Genomic DNA, 20,818 nt, shown 5'->3' on the forward strand with positions numbered 1-20,818 from the left:
AGGTGCAGCCTCCTTCATGAGCAGAAAAAGTGACACTTAAGAGCTGTACCATGTTATTAGTTTTGAAAATTCAGCAATACCTGATTCTTGCATCCTAGCTTCTTAAGGACCTGTATAACTCTCTCTGGCCATGTTCCTAGAAGTGGTTAGTAGAAGGATGAAGAAAAAGCCCTTCTCAGTGGACACTAGTATCTTAAAAAATTATTTAATGAGTCTCTAAATGTTTTCCTAAACCAACACATCTCTGTTGTATTGAGATTCATCATAGAAGTCAATTTTTTGTGCTTTCTCTCCCTCGATAGAGCTGTCCTAAGGTTCCAGATTATTATTTATATAATGCCATAAAAATAATTCTTCAAGATTTAATTTTAAAAGTTCAAACACCAAGAAAAGGAAGTTTTTCTTAAACATTATATGACTGAACTTGTAGTAAGCGAAAAGATGTTGATTTAAAGTTTTAAGCATTTATAATATATTGGCAAGCAATACTGTTGAGAATGTTGTCAAAACCCATCAGACTACTGAGACCTTAATCTTTAGTGGTCGGCTTCATGTGAGAAACTTAAAACACTTCAGGTGACTGAGACCTTCACCTTTAGTGTTAGCCTTCAGGTGATAACCTACATGTATAAGTTACTGTAGTTTTATATTGGGACCAGTTAAGATGGAACTAGATCTACCTCTAGGTGATTATCCTACAACAATGGTGACACCTACATTAAAAGGGCATTTGCAAAGTTTATTAACAAAGCATTTTAAGGGCACTTACATACCCTCCTTCTTATCCTTGCATGAAGGTCATTGATACAATAGCACACATCTCACTGTACCTCTGGGGTGGTAGACCGGTGTGCTCTGACGTGGCAACACAGAGCAGATGTTCTGATCTACAAAACTCAACAGAAGAACTCCCACGTGGTGCCATGTGCTTCATCAGATAAAGCAAACCCTACTTTTAAACTCCAAATCTGCATGTTTGTGTCCCTTGTCTAAGAAGACTGAATGTATTGCAAGGGATCTTCGGATGGATAGCAGACTGCCACATGGGACACCTATGCGGAATGGGGAAATCGTCTGTGCATTTTCACATCTTTAAGAGCAGGTTATTCTCAGGAAGACTGTGTTTCTGTATACTTGTACGTATTTAAAGTTAAGAAGGATATATTTTAAATAAAAAGACTCCACATTATTTTTATGAAAGACTATAGGCACCGCTTAACAATTTTTCAAGTGTGAATACTTAAAATTACAATAAGTGGTTTTAAAAATCTTGATGTGTCCCGTGATGTGAATGTTGTAATGCTGTGAGCAACCAGAGACACTCATTTATTACACAATAATATTTACAAAAGGAAAAGAAGTGTTACTGTCGCAGGAGCAAATTGATTGGTTTGTGGTTTTGGTCTTATTTTTTTTAATGCCCCAGCAATGCTTATGCATGCATGGGCATCCCATTTATGGCGGTTCTCCAGTTGTTTCTATCCCAGGGAGTCCTAGATGATTGCATTATTGTCTACCCAAGTCTACAGGCATGTGTTTATACTTTATTTTTTATCAAGGGATAATAAAATAAAATTCCAAAACTGGTTAATTAATAAAAAAGCTTTGGTTTTGCTCCATTTACTTGTATTATGTGATCAGTTTTAGTTTGGTATCAACCTGGCCCAATACTTAGTAAAAATACAGATGTGAGGGAATGGGCTAAATAGCAGATACAATGCTTATATATGCATGAAGATAAGGTCACACCTCAGTCATTTAAATAATAAGGTGTACTCTTTCATTATAAGGGAATCTTCCATTTTGGAAAAAGAATGCAGGGAAAGAGAGAAGCAGAGCAGTCACAACACAAATGCTGAGGTTGGAAATACTACATTGTATTTGAGTTTTGCTCCCCAGAAACAGCTCGGAAAACACACAAAAAGCTAGGTGAGTGACTCTACACTTTGTTTTAGTAAAATATACAAGTTAAAAATAAAGGACAGATTAAATGATCATAGAACAGTGTTAAAGATTTTGGTCATCATTGCCATTTTTTTTTCTACCTAGATTGAATTCTTTGAGTCTTCAGCATCCCAGAAAATAACCATTTACTTCTATTTACAAAAGTTAGCCTAGGGATTTGTAGGAGGATGAGACCACCATGGTTCCTCTGGGAGAAAAGCTGAAATCTGCCACCCTCTAATTGACATCTTCAATCTCTGAATGAACACAGCCCTTTCAGACATGACGGTCCACAGAGACACGACCAGCTTCATAACTACTTTAGCTGATTTTTTTTTCACCCTAAGGGAAATAGAAGAATTGCATTCCCAATTATTAGCCCAACTGCCTTTGAGCCAGAGAGTTCTGAAATGAGTTGAGTCTGCCTCCTTGAAGCAGCTCCAAGTGAGTTATTTCTTCACTTTCCCCTAAAACTTAGTGAGACCCTTAATAGTCGGGTGCACTAGATAGCAACTGTAATATGAGCTGTTGAATGGCTTCAGTATGTGGGACTTACTATCCCCCAATATCCTATCTTACAAATGAAAATATGGCATAATTAATGCCTTACTGTAAAAACTATTTAACTTGTATTTTCAGAAGCAATAATGGGGGTCCATTTTGCTTCACATAAATTCTGTCCTCCCTTTTCTTAGAGAATCTGCTCTTAATCTATGAGGTAACTAATTAGACTAAACTCAAGGGAGGGAATCTTGGTAGGAACAAAACTGTACCTGACCATGAGAAGATAGAATCTTGAAATTATTAGTATTACCTCAAAAAAAAAGTATAAAAAACGTGTGATATTTGACCTCAGCTACAAATATGTGCATGGAGAAACTATAATTTTAATACTTCATAAAATGACTGAAACTACTAAAGCACTGAGTTAAGTGTTAAAAATGAATTTTAGTGTGAAGATAGTTTCACAAACTGGCAATCCATATAAAATGCAGGTTGACTTGAATGGAGAAGATAGTCACATTTTACAATTTAATTTCTCTTGTATAAAACCTACAGTTTAGAATTCCACAAGATCCTTGGTTTCTTGCAAATAATTCTACTTCTACAATGAGATTAACACAAGAAAAAGGAAGACACTGGTGGCATCAAGACAGTCGGAAAGCTATGATATTTGAGTGTTACTATACGCACTGCCTTTCAAAGGCAAGTATTTTCTGCAACTTCTAGCCTAAGTCAATTTGTATATTCTTCACTAAAAAAAAAAAAAAATCACCTGAAGGAAGCCACCCCTTCCCCAACAAAAGGGCTCCTTTTCCCATCATCTAAAGGAAACCAGGTCAAGTAACTCTGGAAATCCATTCTCGAGCGCTCCTTGCCTCTTCTTCTGTTTCAGCTTACACAGCACTGGCAGCCTGCTTTGACAATGTTCTGGGACTTTCCAACAAATGACACTTCAGAACACTCTGCCTCAGTTTAGCCATTGAAGTTGAGCACAGCTGAAGAGAGTGGAACTCCAACTTCAAAGACTGGATTGTGCCCTCCTCAATACACATGCGTAGCTCCCATTAGCATTAATGCGAGCTGTGGGAGTCCACAGCTCAGAGAACACCTCTGAGTCTGTTTGCTTGATGAGCATGCAATTAAGCCTTATGGCCCAAATATTTCAAGGAGAGCACAGAAAGGACAAGAAGTACTCATGTAAAATCAAGGATGTTCATGTCAAGAAAAAAATAAGGTATCTCCTCTGCTTAACCACGAAGTAAAAATTGCCTAAATTAGGCCCATTATAGTTTCAGTTATTTCCTTAGATATAGTCAATGTCTTTCATGAGGTCCTGAAAAGCCATTCCTCTCTTTTGAAAAGTTACATTTTTCTGTATTAGTCTCCACTGCTTCACAGACTAGCCTCCAGGAGAAAGTATCTATTAACATCAAGACCCTTCTACCCAAATTTTCTACATGCAAATATCCAGCATAACATCTCTACACTCTTGGAGATTTTTCCTTTCCCTTCTTTTTTTTTTTTTGCCTTATAGTCTTAGTCTAACTTAAAATCTTAAAACAAAACAAAAAAATCACTGGCTGAGCATTAAAAAATAGAATTAAGAAAAAAAATGTTTACCTTAGTAAAGATTTGTTTAATTGGGAAGCATTAATTCCAGTACTTTTATTTCTAAGGAGACCCCTCCAGACTGTTAAACACATTAAATGAAAATGAATTAGCATTTGCTAATGTGTGTCCATCCATGATTTTTTTTATTTATTTATATACCTTTATTGTTTATTACCAGCATATGCTCACAATTCTAAACACCACCAGTAGTGAGCAGTCTTTTTTTTTGTTGGACTTAATTTTTTTTTTATTAAAAATTTCTGCCTCCTCCCCGCCTCCGCCTCCCATTTACCACCCCTCCCTTGCTCCCCACCCCCTCCCTCTCCAGCCCTAAGAGCAGTCAGGGTTCCCTGCCCTGTGGGAAGTCCAAGGTCCTTCCCCCTCCATCCAGGTCTAGGAAGGTGAGCACCCAAACAGCCTCAATCCTCTTGATAAATGGAGTTATTATGATGCAAAATAATTCATACCCATTTGTTCAAATCCTTTTCCCAAATTTTAAAAAGTTAGCAAAGATAATATTTAGATTTAATTGGGGTGAGTCAATCAAGCAGATAAAAGGTTTACAAATAACTTGTCTGTCTAATACTGACATTAAAAATCCTATCCAATATCCAGTCCTGATTTTCTAATTATAGAAGAATGAAAGGTTCTCTTAGGTACTGATCAGAAACACAAATCTATCAACATACTAAGAGTCAACTAACTTTTTACACAGACCACAGAAACCATCATGCTTATGCCAGTACTAATGGCAAGAGACTTCACATTCTTTTTGGTTTTATTTTTCATTGTTTTAATTAAAAAATAAATAAGTACATTATTTCCTCCCATTCCTCTTTTCTTCCTCCTACTAGTCTCGTGCTCCATCCTCACTCCCTCTCAAATTCCTGGTCTCATAGTCTTTGTTAAACAAAACACTGTGGGATATAGTTAAACAAGTCTGCAATAATGAAAAATAATTTTTTAAATTACTTTCTTATAGAGAAAGAAGTTGTTCTTTTCTATCAAATCCAAAACCCAAGGTTGGGAGACATTCTGATAGGAAGCCTAGTGTTACAGCATATATTATATACAAAGCAACTTTCTCATGAGAACTAGACTGCCAATGTTAGTACGGGGCTCTAGCAAATGGTTTCCTAAACATTTGGCCTTTGAGTTACTCTAGATAAAAATCCTAACAACTCAAGCTCAGCAAAGCGTTCTGAGAACAACTGTCCTCTGTGTTGCTGAAACGAGCTTCTCTTGCGCATGTGAAGCCCAATAGGACTTCATGCAGAACATAGACAGTTCCTCATTAGGGGTTTCATTTGTACTGGTCTATCTGGAGATAATCATTGCATATAATCATTGCCACTTCTTCAAACATTCACATAATCCATCCTTACTCAATTTTATATAACTTTCACCCAAAGTAGTTATCTACATGGTATTTATTTTCACCTGGTCCTTCTGTATAAAGGGCAGATACATATTTCCATCTGGAATGAACCTAAATAAATTAACAGGTAGTTCATAAATTGTAGGTGTGTCATGGAATGTATAGCAAGTTAATAGCTATAAATGGCAATTACTTAAGACATTTCATGAAAGAATTCACAGAAAGGAAGGAGGTCGAAAGGAATAAAAGTGCCTGCCAGATGCCACTTCTAAGAGCAGCTCTGGGGAGCACACACCTTATGACCACACGATGATGCAGAATCAGGAGAGGATTTTCATGTCATTCTGCAGAAAACAAATCTTCCTCATTATCTTAGAGAACTATCTGATGGCTACTAATCTAGTTTGGGCACAGAAATGGAAGTCATGTGTTTCTACTTGCTAATAATCAGGACGCTAGAGAGTACAAATATATCACTTAGGTCATTCCAGATTGTGACATTTGCAGAAATGGGTGATTCTAACCAACATTTTAGTGTCTGCACTGTAGCCATGCCTGCCTAGATAAAGAGAACATTGGGATGGATAATCCAGATACAAACGTTTCTCTCCTAGGTAAGTAAAAATGATTTCACTTCTAATTGAGAACAAACAAAGCTACTTTGTTTTTGTTTATTCTACTTTCAAAAATGGCTTGAATGTTTAAAAACAAGGTTCTTTGGATCATAAAAATAACTAATTGCTGGGTGGCTAGCCTTTCATAAGAATGGGCATTGCTGCAAGTGTATCTCTGTATACATGTAAAACCATAAATTCTTTTTATTCTCTTTATTATTAGACTCTTGCAAAAGTTGTCGCTAAAAGGCACATATTTTGATCCAGAAAGAGCAATTTTAACCCAGAATGAATGAAATAGAACATAACTAACTGGAGAACCAAATATACCTTTTGTTTTTTGTTTTTTTAAAGAAAAAAAAAGCCGAAGTTTAAAATAGAGAGGTTGTCCCACTCAAAGGCCTTGATTTTAAATTGCCATTTCTTTTCATGCCCAATTAAACTGTCAGTATAATGAAGAATTGTCCAGCTGAGTTAAACTGTGAGGATCTTCTCATTGCCACTTTCCTCAGTCTTAATTTCCAGATGCTTCTTCCTAAAAGAAGAATTTAATGTCATCTCCTCAACAGTAAGACCTGCAAGGCTTGCACCACTGCTGTTCATGACAGACAAAAAAGAAGTTGTGGAGTACCATTTAAAAAAATCCTCTATAAAAGAGTAAAATATTTGGCCATTGAGGAACATAATATCATGCCCCTGGGTCTCTAATAAATATTAAATAACAACCTTTCAATGAGCTCAGTGAGTTTAGCAATTGACAGCATTAAAAAGAACACACAAAACTGACTGTGCGCTGTCCATTTGCATGAAAATACTATCTAATAAAGCCATAAAGCTTGTCAGAACGTTTTCTGCAATACAAGAGTACCAGCTTCATAAATTTTTCAGACATATAGTGAGGGGAATGTGCAGTTTCCATCAACCAGAGGTTTCAATGAGAAAGTCAGAGGGTCACAAAACTTACCACAGCAAAGCCTCCAACTTTAAGATGCCCAGCACTGATCTTTTCACTTTCTGTGGCCCTGTTCTTTTTTAAGATTTCATCTAAAATGTAAGTGCATGTATTTAGTCAGTGAAGATAATGTTTTAAAGTCTATATAAATTGTGGCATGATAAAATCTGACTATTAAATACATTATCATGCAGAGTTATTATTTTGTGGAAAGAAGAGTGTATTTTTATAGGCTTTTTGAGAAAAATTACAAAATAAAAAAAGAATGAGATATACTATTAATTATACTTACAATAGATCTCTTGAAATGATTTTTTTCTAATTAATTCTTTGGTCACTATCTTCCTAATGCTCTCCAATTCCAGGCACTGGTTACTACCAGTCTACTCGATAGCCCTGTGATGTATGCCTTTCTAGATTCTACGTGAGTCCCATACTACATTGCCTTTTTATCCCTCATTTAGTTAACTTGCTATAATAATAAAAAGGAAGTTGCTAAAGCACAATAACAATCAAATGCATTTTGTAAAGGTATAGTTTATGTATGTGATGGTCCATGTGTGAGCTTATATCCTGCACATGAATGCAAGAGTGCATGAAGGGCAGGAGAGAGCATCAGAGTCTCTGATTTACAGTCATAGGATGTCACGTAGTGTCAGAACCAGCTACAAGAGTAGTAAGCATTCTTGATCGCTGAGACATCTCTATATCACATTAAATGTATCTTCCAAATATGCTTTTAGCCAGCACTTAGGTGCACATTTCTTATTCTTTAAGTGGTAACTTAGAAATGAATTTCCTTCTTCATAACCATCCATCTTTGTACCCCTCAACATCACTATCTTTCTTATTTCCACGGTTCTCTTTTCTCACAGAAGGAAAAACTAAAGATGAGACAAAATGTCCCCTGAAGCAATTCAGTGACCTCTTTTATTTTAGTTAAAACACTATTCACATGCCTCCATTTTTTCCAGACAGGGTTCTCTGTGTAGAACTAGCTGTCCAGGTACTCACTCTGTAGACCAGGCTGCTCTTTCTTGAGCTGCCATCATTTGAACGGAAACGGAAAAAAAAAAGAACTATAAAAAAAAGAGCAATCGATGTCTATATTTCCCTGTAAGTTCTGTCTGATACAGCATTAACACAACTATAACACAGGTTCAGAAGACAACAGGAAGCAGAAAAGACAGAAAAGGATCTGGAGCCAAGAAACCTGGACACCCTAAACAGTGATTCTGGTCCTGAGAGTTCGAAGGTCAGTGTTCTCTTATAGCTCCTCCATAATACATTCGGAATCTTTTTTCTTGCAGAGGAAAACCCTTTTCTCAGACCCCTTTAGGATGTCAGTGTCACTCAATTTAACAGAAAGAAGATACACAAACGAAAATCCATACTTCCACATGCCTGTTACATACTGAGTAATTTCTAACCACTGGATTTCTTCCATTCTGTTGCCATTACTACTGTTATTGTTTTGTTTTCAATAACATGAAAACCCTGAAAAAGCTTACAGGTAATATGGGATTCTCCTCTGTATGCTGTGAATATATTTTATTACCACTGGTTAATTGAGAACCTGCTTGGGCCTATGGCAGGGTAGAACATAGCAAGGGGGAAAACCAAGCAGAGATAGAGGAGGAAAGAAGGCACAGTCTGGCTGATACTATGTAGCCACCCAAAAAGCAAGAGGTAACAAACCACGAACTTCATGGTAAGGTATAAAATAATAGAAATGGGCTAATTTAATATATAAGAGCTAGCTAGAAATAGACTTGAGCCATTGGCTAAAGAGGGTTGTAATTAGTAGAACTCCTGTGTACTTATTAGAGTCTGAGCAGCTCGGAAAGTAAAGCGCAGTCTCCACTTACATATAGGTACAAACGCATGTGCTCGTTAGAATCTGAAGAAATTTTAAATATTCATTTTATAGGGAAGCATTTAAGAAAACAGTTCCAAGCACTAATGCCCCACTAATTGCCTCTTTCACTTTGATAATAGACAATAGCAATTCATAGAGAAATAGCTCAACAATTAATTTGGTTAATTTTAGCAATGCCAACAAATTTTATGAGTATATTACAAAAAGATATTGTATGAATTCACAGCACCTTGTTGAAAAATATTTTACACCGTCTTGCTGAAAAATGTTTCATATCAGTGATGATAGTAGGGTGATGGAATAAAAAGAGAAAAACACATGGCCTTTTATAATGGAGAAATTTTAAGTTACCAGACAAAGGCTGGTGGACAGAGAAACATGTATTGTGCTGTTAGAGAGAAGTCAATACGCACTGCCTATGCAGAACTAGCAAATAAACAAAGGAGGGGGGAACATAGGGCTAAGAGATTTGCTGGAAAACCAATGATCCAGAATCTTCAACATGTGCAGGGTCTGGGTTGTGTGCCGCCTTATGAAGTTGGGAGAGGAAAGTTGTCTTTTTATGGAGACATCCCATGCCCACTCATGGCAAACAGAGTACGGATCTTCTGTGGCTTGGTCTACTACAGTCACAGAACCAGATTTTGGAAAGCCCAAGAAAACTTTGGGAAACGACTTTACCTAAACAAATGGAAAATTCTATCTTTTCAAACTTTACAAAAACATATAATTCCATATGTGGAGTGTTAGGTGCTACAGGCTATAGGCATGCTTGAGGACTTGTTCAGCTCCACCACCCATCAGACCACCTCCTCTCTATGTATGCTTGCCATAGAGGAATTGTTGGGATCATGGCAGCTGGGGAGATAGTAGGAGACAAGAGAGCTGCCCCTGAATTTAATCAATGAACTTGCATGAGACAGCCAGGTGCAATGAAAGCACACCACATCCGTTTACATCATGAAGCTATACGGGTGTACTTAAAATAATCAAAACAAACAAACACTTCATTTTTAGGTTATCATAAACAGATTTTAACATGTTCTTTGGGAATTAAGAAAGCATTATCCCAAACCAAAGTCCCAATGAGACAAACTGCCAATCCAATGAGACAACATTGTCTTTCAGAGAGCTCTTTGCAGGAACTTGAAAACAAACCACTAAGAATAACCATTTGAGCCACAGTGAAATCATCTAAGCAGATGATTACTGGAAGGGATCTCTTTGCAAGCTGAGAAAATTTCAATTACCACTGAGCTAGTGAAAGTTAACTTTATTAAGGTAATTTTGCAACAAAGAAAATCGGAGCCCAAATAAGTTGGCCATTGCACATATAGTTGCTTACATTGGGTTTGACAGGAGCTGGAAATGCAGATCTGTCATACTACACATATGACATGCTTAGAACCCTTAGGACTTAGGGTTCTAACTCAAGTGATTAGGCCTCAAAATTAGCATTTGCAAGTGCTTGTTGCTTTGGAGTATATGTTAATGGATTTTTCTTAAGGGTGAAAATATCTATCTCATTTTTAATAAATAAACATTTTATTACCAAAATCAATTTTGCTTAATGAAGTCTTCCAAGAGAGACGACACTTTAATATGTTTTACTAGTGCCTATTAAGACCACTTCACACGTTATCGTCTACTTTGTCATCTCTAACTAGAGAAAGAGAAGGAGACCGGAAACATGAAGTACAGTAAGTAAAGCTTTTACCTTAAGTTAGCAGAGAAACAAATGGAAATATTTCCTCATGAGACAGGGTCTTGCTTTGTAGCCCTACTGGCCTAGAACTCACAATGTAGACCAGGCTGGCCTCAAACTCATAGAGATCTGCATACCTCAACCTGCCAATTGTTAGGATTAACAAGGCATTCTTTCTACTGCATTGCGCTGAAAGATTTTATTAAATTTAATTACTTAATTTTTACTACATCATATTTTCTCACAATCCAAGCAAAGTTGATCCCAAATCTTCCTATATTCAATGTTTTTCTCTTAGAACATTTTTATTCAGGAGGATATGAATGAGCTTAATTTTTCGCCACTGTATGTAACATGAGGGCAGGCTTGTTTGTTTGTTGGGGTTTCTGTCCCACCCAGTACCCCACATCTGTTTGGCCCCAAAGAAAATCACACATAGGTCTCCATAAATTATAAGCTAATTGGCCCATTAGCTCTAGCCTTTCACTGGCTAACTTTCACATCTTGATTAACCTATTTTTTTTTTGATCTATGTTAGCCATGTGGCTCAGTACCTTTTTTCAGTGGGGTAGATCACTTCTTGCTGCTTTGGTGGTCTGGGCAGGACAGGGAGTAATCAACTTCCTCCTTCCCATAATTCTCCTGTTCTCATTACATCATTTATACTTTCTGTCTGGTTTTCCCACCTATACTTCCTGCCTGGCCAATCAGCGTTTATTTAAAACATGATTGACAGAATACAGACAATTCTCCGGTAGGCTTCATATGTCAAACATGTCTGCTATTTAAGCAAACCTTCCTGTGACACCAAGAGAATCTTGGGAGCCAGTCAGAAGGTCAGAACCAAATGCCCCATGGAAATGTGCGTGCTGGATTGCAGGAAGATCCCTGTTTGAGAGGGACGCTGCAGCATGGAACAGCTTCTCATTTTAACCAAAACCACAAGCAGCATCTCAGGGAACAGACTTGCCTCAAAAGCAGGCAGATTTATGTCCTTCCTTGAATATTTCAAGCTTTTAGAATAGTTCAGGACACAAAGAGACAACACTGTGGAGTGAGCAAGTTTATTAGAGACTCTAAATGTCATTTCTTAGACTGCATGGGTTGCAATAGGCAGCATATTCTCTCGGTTTCTTCACTTGAGAGATGAAACTCTGGAAGGTGAAGAATGGTGCATCCAGCCACAGAGCCAAGAATAAAGGCAACTTTGTGACCTGGGTCTGTGTTTACAGAACCTGAATTCAAAACTTTACCTCCAATAACGTCCTGCACCACAAGTGGTAAGAGAAATTAATTTAAAAACTATCTTTTTACATGCTTGTATGCATGTAGGAGTGAGAGAGTGTATATGTGTGTGTTGGGGGTGGGGACCAATAAATGATGATCAGACTTTGAGAAAAAAAGACAAGAGTATTGGAGTTGTCTTTCATCTTATGTACATATGACAGCTGATTTCTCAATCCCCTGGACAAAGCAAAGATATAGGAAAACATCTTTCATGACCTATTCTCCTTCATGACATGTTAGGAGTCCCACACTGCTCTAGAGATAGAGCTGCGCTGACAGAACAAGGCTCAGGTTGGAAGGTATACTGAAAGGAGAAGTAAGAGAATCAACATATTTCAGGAACTTTTATATTCAAGTCAGTATGCCAGATGCTTCAAAGCTATACCATAACTTCTCACAATAACTCTGAAAGTGTAAGAATTTTTCATTAGACATGATGAGTGTATCTCACCTATGTAGTTAGGGAGCAGAGGGGTGCCCATAGGAACTCACGCCTGATATAGCTTCAGAGAACTAGAGTGCTCTTGCGCCTCCCTGTTTCACTCTCTGTTACTTTCACGCAACCTTGATTTTCTGATTCCTTTTCATATTCTCCAACCCACAGTAGCTAAGCAGACAATAAGCATTTAGTCCAGAATAGGCAAGGTGTCCTAGCTCACACCCAAGCCATCTCTAATGCATGTGTAAGGTTCCACCTCTCTGCCCATGTGTGTGCTCACTCTACAAGCACACTCTGGGTACCCAATAAATTCTAAAAATATATGTTGGCCACAGATTAAAAAGCAATAGTGCTTACACACATCAAAAGACTAAATAAAATGAAAACAAAACAAATTAAAAATTTCAAAAGTAGAAAGCATTATGAAGTTAAATATTTCATGAACAATTTGTGTGTATGTGTACATATATGTATACACACAGCATATACCTCATAACACTTATACATGTGTATATATACATACATGTGTACAAATGTCTCCATTTACAGAGTTTTTTATTTGGTTGTATAATGTATCAATATAACGTCAACAATTAGGTTTACTAAAACCTATTATTTTTTATAACCTTATACTCCACTATTTACTTCTGGCTCATGTTACATCTCTGGTTAGCCATGTATGTGTACAAATGCACAAGCAATCAAAGCCAAGCAGTGGGCAACTACATGGAATTCTTTGATTTTATATCCTGCTACTAAGACAGAGATTTTGAGTCAGTCTCCCCATTACAATTCTCATCCCATAGTCTCCCCAGCGAAATCCTCCTTCTTCAGTCTCCCAGTTCAATCCTCCTCCCTCAATCTCCCAGTGCAATCCTCCTCCCTCAGTGTCCCCAGTGCAATCCTCCTCCCCCAATCTCCCAGTTCAATCCTCCTCCCTCAACCTCCCAGTTCAATCCTCCTCCCTCAACCTCCCAGTTCAATCCTCCTCCCTCAACCTCCCAGTTCAATCCTCCTCCCTCAGTCTCCCAGTTCAATCCTCCTCCCTCAGTCTCCCAGTTCAATCCTCCTCCCTCAGTCTCCCAGTTCAATCCTCCTCCCTCAGTGTCCCTGTGCAATCTACCCCTCTCTCTCTCCCCAGAGCTATGCTCTCCCCTCAGTCAACCCAATGCTGGTTCACAGGTGTGTCCCATCATGCTTGGCTCATTCCTTCCGAAGTCTCTTTTAGATAATAACTTGAAAAGGGAAGAACTCCTTCTGAGAAAATCAAACCATTGTCAAATTTACAATCCGGACATAGAAACCACTATGTCCATTATATGCATGTTTGAAATATGTTAACTATTAAAAAGTCCACTATTGTAACTGTTGGCAGTAATACATATTTAATGGAAATATAAAGTTGCGCCAACAAGGCTAGTAGTCAAAGATATTGAAAAGAAGGACATGAAAGTTCTGAGATATAAATTAAAGTAAGCTATCTTATTTATTTATTTATTTATTGTTTTTGTTTTTTGAGATGGAGGTCTTCTAGTCTCTTTTTTTCTTTTAGATTAATTTACTTATTTTATTTACCATGTATACAGTGTTCTGCCTCCATGTATGTATGCTTATATACCAGAAGAAGGTACCTGATCTCATTACAGATGTTTTGTGAGCCACCATGTGGTTGCTGAGAATCAAACTAAGGACCTCTGGAAGAGCCAGTGCTTTTAACCGTTGAGCGATCTCTCCAGCCCCATGTAAAATATTTTTTAAAGATCATAGTTAAGTTCATTTTATATTTTTCTTACCATCTTTAATAAAATATTTTCTTAAACACAGAGACCCACAACTGGATAGTATAGAGAGTGAGAGACTATGGAGCACCCAACCTATATGAGATGTCCTCGACAACCCTCCCATCAAGGCTTAGGGATTTATGCAGAAGGGAAGACAGAAAGATTGTAATAACCAGAGGAAAAGGGGCAACCCTAAGAAACAGCATCCTCCAGGCACACTAAGACTGACGTACGTATGAACTCACAGAAACTGTGACAGCATGCACAAAATCTGCACAGGCTCAAGCCAGACAGGGCCACAGCCCTGAAAGGGGGTAATGGACACATGCGGTTACTACCCCTAGCCAAGAAGCTACATGCAATTGATAACAAATGCAAAGGGACAATCAGCTTTATTCATGAGAGTAAATGCATATAATATCCAAGCTTTAGGAGTTGTTGGACAACACAAAATGAACTCATCTTTGTGAAATTTTTGTTTCATGTTTGTTGGGTTTCTTTTTTTGGCATTTTTGCTTGTCTTATTGGTCTTTTGCTTGCTTGTTTCCTGAGTTTTGTAAAGCATAATTAATAAAAAAGAAACAATTCAGAGACAGATATTGGGATTCAACCTCAAGGTCAGAAAAGAAAGGCAGCCAGCCACTGGTTCTCATCTCCATGTCAGTCTGAAATTGCGATCCTGCCTCTAGGAATCTCAGAATGAGACTGTGTCTGAGAGCTGTCTCCTCCTGTTTTATAATCCTTTCTAAGGCTAGTATTAAAGGTGTTCACCACTGTGATTAAAGGCATGCACCACCCAGTTTCTATGGCAAACTAGTGTGGCTACTGGGATTAAAGGTGTGTATTACCACTGCTTGGTCTGTAAGGTTTTACTATAAGCTGTTTTACTCTCTGATCTTCAGGCAGGCTTTATTTATTAAAATACAAATGAAATGCCACTACATTTTTTGTTTGTTTGATTTCTTTTTTAAAGAAAGAGAGACAAACAACCAAGTTCAGTGAGCAGGGAGGTAGGAGGAGCCAAGAGGAATTGGGGGAGGAGAAACATGATCAAAATGTATGTATGGCAAAAAAAAATTCAAGTAAAAATTAAATAAGAACACTGAGCTATATTACATCACTTAGTTTAGCAGTTTAATGTGGGCATTGACTCATAAGTTTGTGTGTGTGTGTGTGTGTGTGTGTGTGTGTGTATGCTACAGGAGTGTGGTATATGCACATATATAGGCAGAGGTCCATGACTCTGTACACTCTCACAGAAAGCCTGTTGTACCACTCTGCCTTATTCCATAAAAAACAGGGTCTCTCACTGAACCCGGAGATAGGTGGCTGGCTAGCCAGCTCCAATAAGCCCCATGTCTCCATCCCCATAGCACCTGGTTGGTATCTAAACTCAAGAGTTCATGCTTATATGGGAAATGCTCCTACCTACTGAGCCATCTCTCCAGACACCCATTGTTTTTTAATAGGATAAAATAAGTTCCTTGCTCTTCTAAGGAAATATGTAATTGGGACTCTGATAATTAAGGCCTAGATAAGATATTTGGTATATCTGTGCCCCAAATCTCAATGAATTATGCATGCGCAACTTTTAAAGCTGCATCTTAATTAGTATCTTAAAATAAAACTAATTTTGAAAGCAATGATATTGAAGTTTTCAAAATCATCCCAATTTTATTAGGGGAAGCCGGCTAAATATCTAGCGTTAAAGTAGAAACATTACATAAAATTGACCATGAGTGTTGAGTTCTGCAATAAACTCCTGTACAAATTTCAGTTCACAGAGCTGGCCTCTGCTGACTTCATCCTATTGGTCCTCATTTCGTAGATTGAGTCCTCTCAGACTGCTCAGTTATTCTACTCCACTGTGAGCTACTGGGTCCCTCTCCGATAGCTTATTTCATGCATTAGCTCTCATAGGCCACCAACTGTCCATCTATTTCTTCAAATATTCTTGATGAGGGTGCTTTGGACAAGGTTAAATTTAAGACATCACATAAAATAGGTTGCTCTCCCGCATCGAAGGGTAGCACAAAACAAAAATGGGTAGCCATTCCACAAGAGCGGATGAATCCTTTCTGCCTGTAACAGAACCCTAGCTTTTCCTGCTCACACATGTCCTGAAGCATCTGCTCTTTCTGGGCCGTGAGTCTGATGGCTATGGGCCTAGAAATCCTCTTGGGTGCCCAGCTTGCCGATACACCTAGCATATCTTTGGACTTGTCAGTCTCATTAATCATGTTAGCCAAGCCCTTAAAAAAAAAGTCTATCCTGTTGACAGTGCTGGTGGTCACCTTTCTTTGAAATACCCTGATGATACTCCACCAGCCCTGGACCAGTACATAGTCATTTCTTACACATGAAAGCTCTCTGTGTTTAGCATTCTCTCACTCACTCTGTCTGACAGACTTCAATGCTCCCAGCTTTCACTCACAGGTCTCCTCTCTCCTAAGATGCATCATTTAGGTAGGTTTCATTACATTTTGCATTTTCATCAGACTCATAAATATCTGTAGATTTATCTATTGGAAAAATGCTATTCTTCTATGATAATAAACATCACACTAACCCCCAAAGATCAGAATAAACAATATCATGTTCTCTAGATGTTAATTTCTCAAATCATGAGCAAAATAGCAGACGACACCGTTTCTTTCTGGTTCAACCTGCCACAGTCCCTTTAAGTCAATAATTAGCAAACACTCCTGTGGCTTTTATATTCATTTTAAAATCATTAAATATATTATTTTACTTAGAGGTCAAGAGAAGAAAATTGTTTCTTACTTGAATGCAGTAATTCATAATGGCATTTATTCTCTCTTTAAAGGCATGGTCTTGGTGAGTAGAAGATGCAGGGACGGTTTCAAGGAAGAGGCATGCACCATCCACATGGCAGTCAAGATGAGAAGTGACAAGCAAACAGGGACAGCCCTGAGGTTGCATACACATCACCAGAGAAGATTCTTTTAACCTCTCCCCTTTCCCGGATCTCCCAACGCTATTTAAAGGGGCCCCCATCTGCCTTTCTGACACTGATACTGATTAGAAGATTTTTTTTTAAGTCCTAAAGATCAAACTGCTGAAAGTCAGCAGTTCCTTTCCATAACCAGCCTATGCCCCCTGACACCTTTTTCTAGCAGGAAGACAGCATTATACAGCAGTATACATGTTAGCATTTTGTTATCAATTTATCCCAAGCACTCCACTATTTCATAAGCGTTTTCAAGTAGGCTTCCCTCAGTACCATAATTGTCAGCGAGTTTGTTCTGTGCTGGCCACCCTTCCTTTTGTTTCAGTCTTTCATAAAATCCTTTTGTGTGGCAGTCAAGCAGCTGTGCTTTGTTCTTTAATGTTTCTAGCCTGGATCCCCAGCCGAGATCACTTTATAACATAAACGGCAAAGTACCATTTTCACAGCAGGGACAACTGTGTTCATCTTCAAAAAGAGGCATTAATAAAATGAGCCTGTAATGAACATGCTAATTCTGATCGCAGGATAGTGCACAAAGGCAGAGACTTCACTGCCACCTCCCTGAGTGATGGGAAAAGTTGTTCACATTCCTTTTTTTCCTTAACAACAGCTATAATGGCTTATGCCTTATTTTATTTTTTTGAACAGACATATTATGCAAACACGTCTCTCTGTTTTACAATGCAATGCTGCCTCATCTCATGCAAACTGCTCAACGTGTTTTACTATCTCAGTAACAGTTACCTTCAGGGAACACACTTTTTCCATCTTGCAAAAACTGACTTCCTGAACTAGGCACGGCATGGAATCATAAAACAGTAGCTGAGCAGAGAGCTGACTGATCAGAACACCAAAGTAAGCCTTCTCTGTACAAAGAAGGTAGAGAAGATAAAGAAGGCACATAACTAGGAGAACAGGGGCATAGGCAGACTGGGTAAGAGCATGTTAGATATCTATCACAGAGCCAGCATGGGAGCTCAAATGACAGGAGCCTGGCCTAAGTACTCTGCATTGTCTAACACCTAGAGGTGGCCATTTCTAGAGTTGTGTCACTTTCTGAACTGTATTTTGTAAACTGCGTAAATGGACTGCCTCCGGTTGGGGCTGCTGACACATTAGACAGCGGCTGTACTCTACCTGTCTTCTGTGGAAAAGCTAGTTTCCCATAAGCAGGTAAGAGAAGCCATGTTTACCACGCTTAGTTGTAGTGATGCTGGTGGTAGTTTGAGGAGCAGCACTATTTGTCTATGCGCAAATATGTCTGGACATAATTCACTAAATTTAGAAAATGTCAATTTTGCATAACTAGTTTGAATAAAATGTATTTCTAGACTGCCTCCCCTCAAAAAAAAGTTCAAGAAACATGAATGAATTTGGTCATGTATGAAGGAAAGGAATGAAAATAATGACTCAATTATGCTAGAACTTCATTTTAGTGCAAGGGAATTTTGTGAGTAAGAAGGAAGGATTTTTGACCCCTTTCCTCTAGCCACAAAGCAGCAGTCTTAGATGCTTCAGTCGTAAGAAGAGACTTTACAAAGCACTGTCTCCTTTGCCCAGTGGCTACTAACACACATCAGTAGAATGTGCTCCCTCCCAGTTTCATTATATATACATTTCTATGTTTCCCTGCAGATACCAGGGAAGCCTCCCAGGCAATCAAGTCAGATCCAGAGAACCATTTCATCTAGATGCCAATCCCTACTCTTAAGATGTACCTCTGGTCCCGTGCACGCACCAACCCACAAGTCTAATATTAATCCATTGTTCTCAGCAATATTCCACAGAAGATAAGCCTCAGTCCTCAGCAAGCTTAGTGATCCCAGCAGCCTTCACTTCCAGTATGGTCTGGAGGAATTACATGTATCCAGCAATCATACAAAGCCTCCTAAAGACCCAGGTACCTAGTGCCAGGATGTGTCTGTACTTCTATAACCACAGAAAATAAAGGTGATAATAATAATAAAACAACCTGAATGAGCACATTCAACCTTTAAGTCCCATTCTGGGAACTACATTTTACAGAATGTATGCTTAACTGCCCAATATCTCATCTCAGGGCATGGCCAGCCTTGAGCTTTAAGGTGTCTGTACTGTGAAAATGCTTTTTTCAGAGTAGGGAAAATTTGACAAAAACTACTGAGGGAAAGAGTCCCCCAAATGATCCTTCAGTGCACATGAGTAGTCAGGGTATTATTATTATAATGTCTTCTGCGTTTAGTCACCCAGGTCAGACATTTGAATATCCAATTACATAGGATCGCGCAGAGCCTATTTGAAATAAATGAGTGCTCTCCATCCATCCTACTTAGACAAAAGCCATCATGACAGTTGGCACATATTTGGCACTTGTCAGCAAAGTGGGAAGAAAATAAATGACCCATGTAGCTGAAACAGGCCTGTGCTGAGGGCCACTGGACAGCAAGTATAGAGTGGTCTCCATCTCTTGCCAAGTGGGAACTCTTGAATATCGGCCAACATGATCCGCAAGAGAAAGTAAACTCAAGACGGCCAGAAAACTCATTAGCTATAACACACACACATCCACCTCCCAAACATTTCACAATGTTCTAAGCCCATAACCACTCGTTTATTGCTGTCCTATTATTAAATGGTTTTTATGAATATAATTATCAACACCTAGAAAGGTTAAAGAGGCGACCCTGTGAACCAAAGATGATTCCATCCTCAGTTATTTCATGAAATGGAAATGGAAGGAAGGACTCTAAGGTTGTGGCTTTTCTACTTTTCCGTTATTCAATGTCACCTTTGAATTTTCTCATGAAACATTTAGAGAAGGAGTAAATGCAATTATCTAAGAAAGGAAGGTTAAATATCTTATTATAATCATGTCTTTCATTCAAATGAATAACATATGACAAGTGGTCATGTAGAAAGTCAAGATCATATTGAAGTTGTCAAACGCATTTGTTTACACAGTGGTGAACTATTTAAAGCACAGGAGACAGGGGTCCAGTGGCCAGGAAACAGGAAAACATATAACCCTGTGAATTTCTAAGGAAAATAATATTTTATGCCAACATTTTGTTGATATGATCATGAATAAATAAAGATTAAGTTAAGAAAACCACATATACTGTTTCCTTTGCAGAAATTCAAGGGAGCTTAGGTGATAAAATCAAAAAGCCCAAAAGTTCTTAATTAATTCTGTTTATTTCACACTCGCTAACTACTGGGAGAATCAATGGCCATTGGATGTTTCAAAGAGTATCACAGGTGAGTCTGAGTTTGCTCAGGTATGGGCGTGTAAGGATTGAACCTAGTCTCAAGCCTTGCTTAAACTATGAACATACAAATATAGATTTGCATTCATCAAGATGCTTCATAACATGAATATATCACCTACACACACAGATGAATGCTCCCTTAAAATTTAACATCTGAATGTTAATAACTGGCCATTGGATTTTATTCCTCCATTTATGTGGTTTATTATGAGGAGAAAAACATAGGACTTCTACCATCAATTTTTGAGCTTAATCACGGGTTGAAATTGGCTGGAATTCTCTAGAATTGGAGGCTTGGACTGCATGCAATGATGAAAAACTGTCTTCATGGGTTAACCTGCAATGACTATTTTCTCTGAAGTGGACACTTTCATTGTTCTTAGTTTGGGACTCGGTTTTCAAAGCAGCTTTTGGGCTAAATGTCTAGGTTCTAAGAACAGCAGCACAGGAATATAGCCAGAAGCCTCACTTTAGAGAGAGCTGAAAGCTTCTTACTAGATCTTCC

At 38.2% G+C, this 20,818-nt stretch overlaps 1 protein-coding gene across 32 annotated transcripts in view; it reads right to left on the reverse strand.

Moving 5' to 3' along the window:
* Positions 1 to 20,818, reverse strand: part of Ptprd (protein tyrosine phosphatase receptor type D) — a 2,195,185-nt gene that overhangs the window by 257,440 nt on the left and 1,916,927 nt on the right. The window lies entirely within an intron of this gene.

This window comes from Microtus pennsylvanicus, chromosome 13 (genome assembly GCF_037038515.1).
Source record: "Microtus pennsylvanicus isolate mMicPen1 chromosome 13, mMicPen1.hap1, whole genome shotgun sequence".
NCBI lineage: Eukaryota > Metazoa > Chordata > Mammalia > Rodentia > Cricetidae > Microtus > Microtus pennsylvanicus.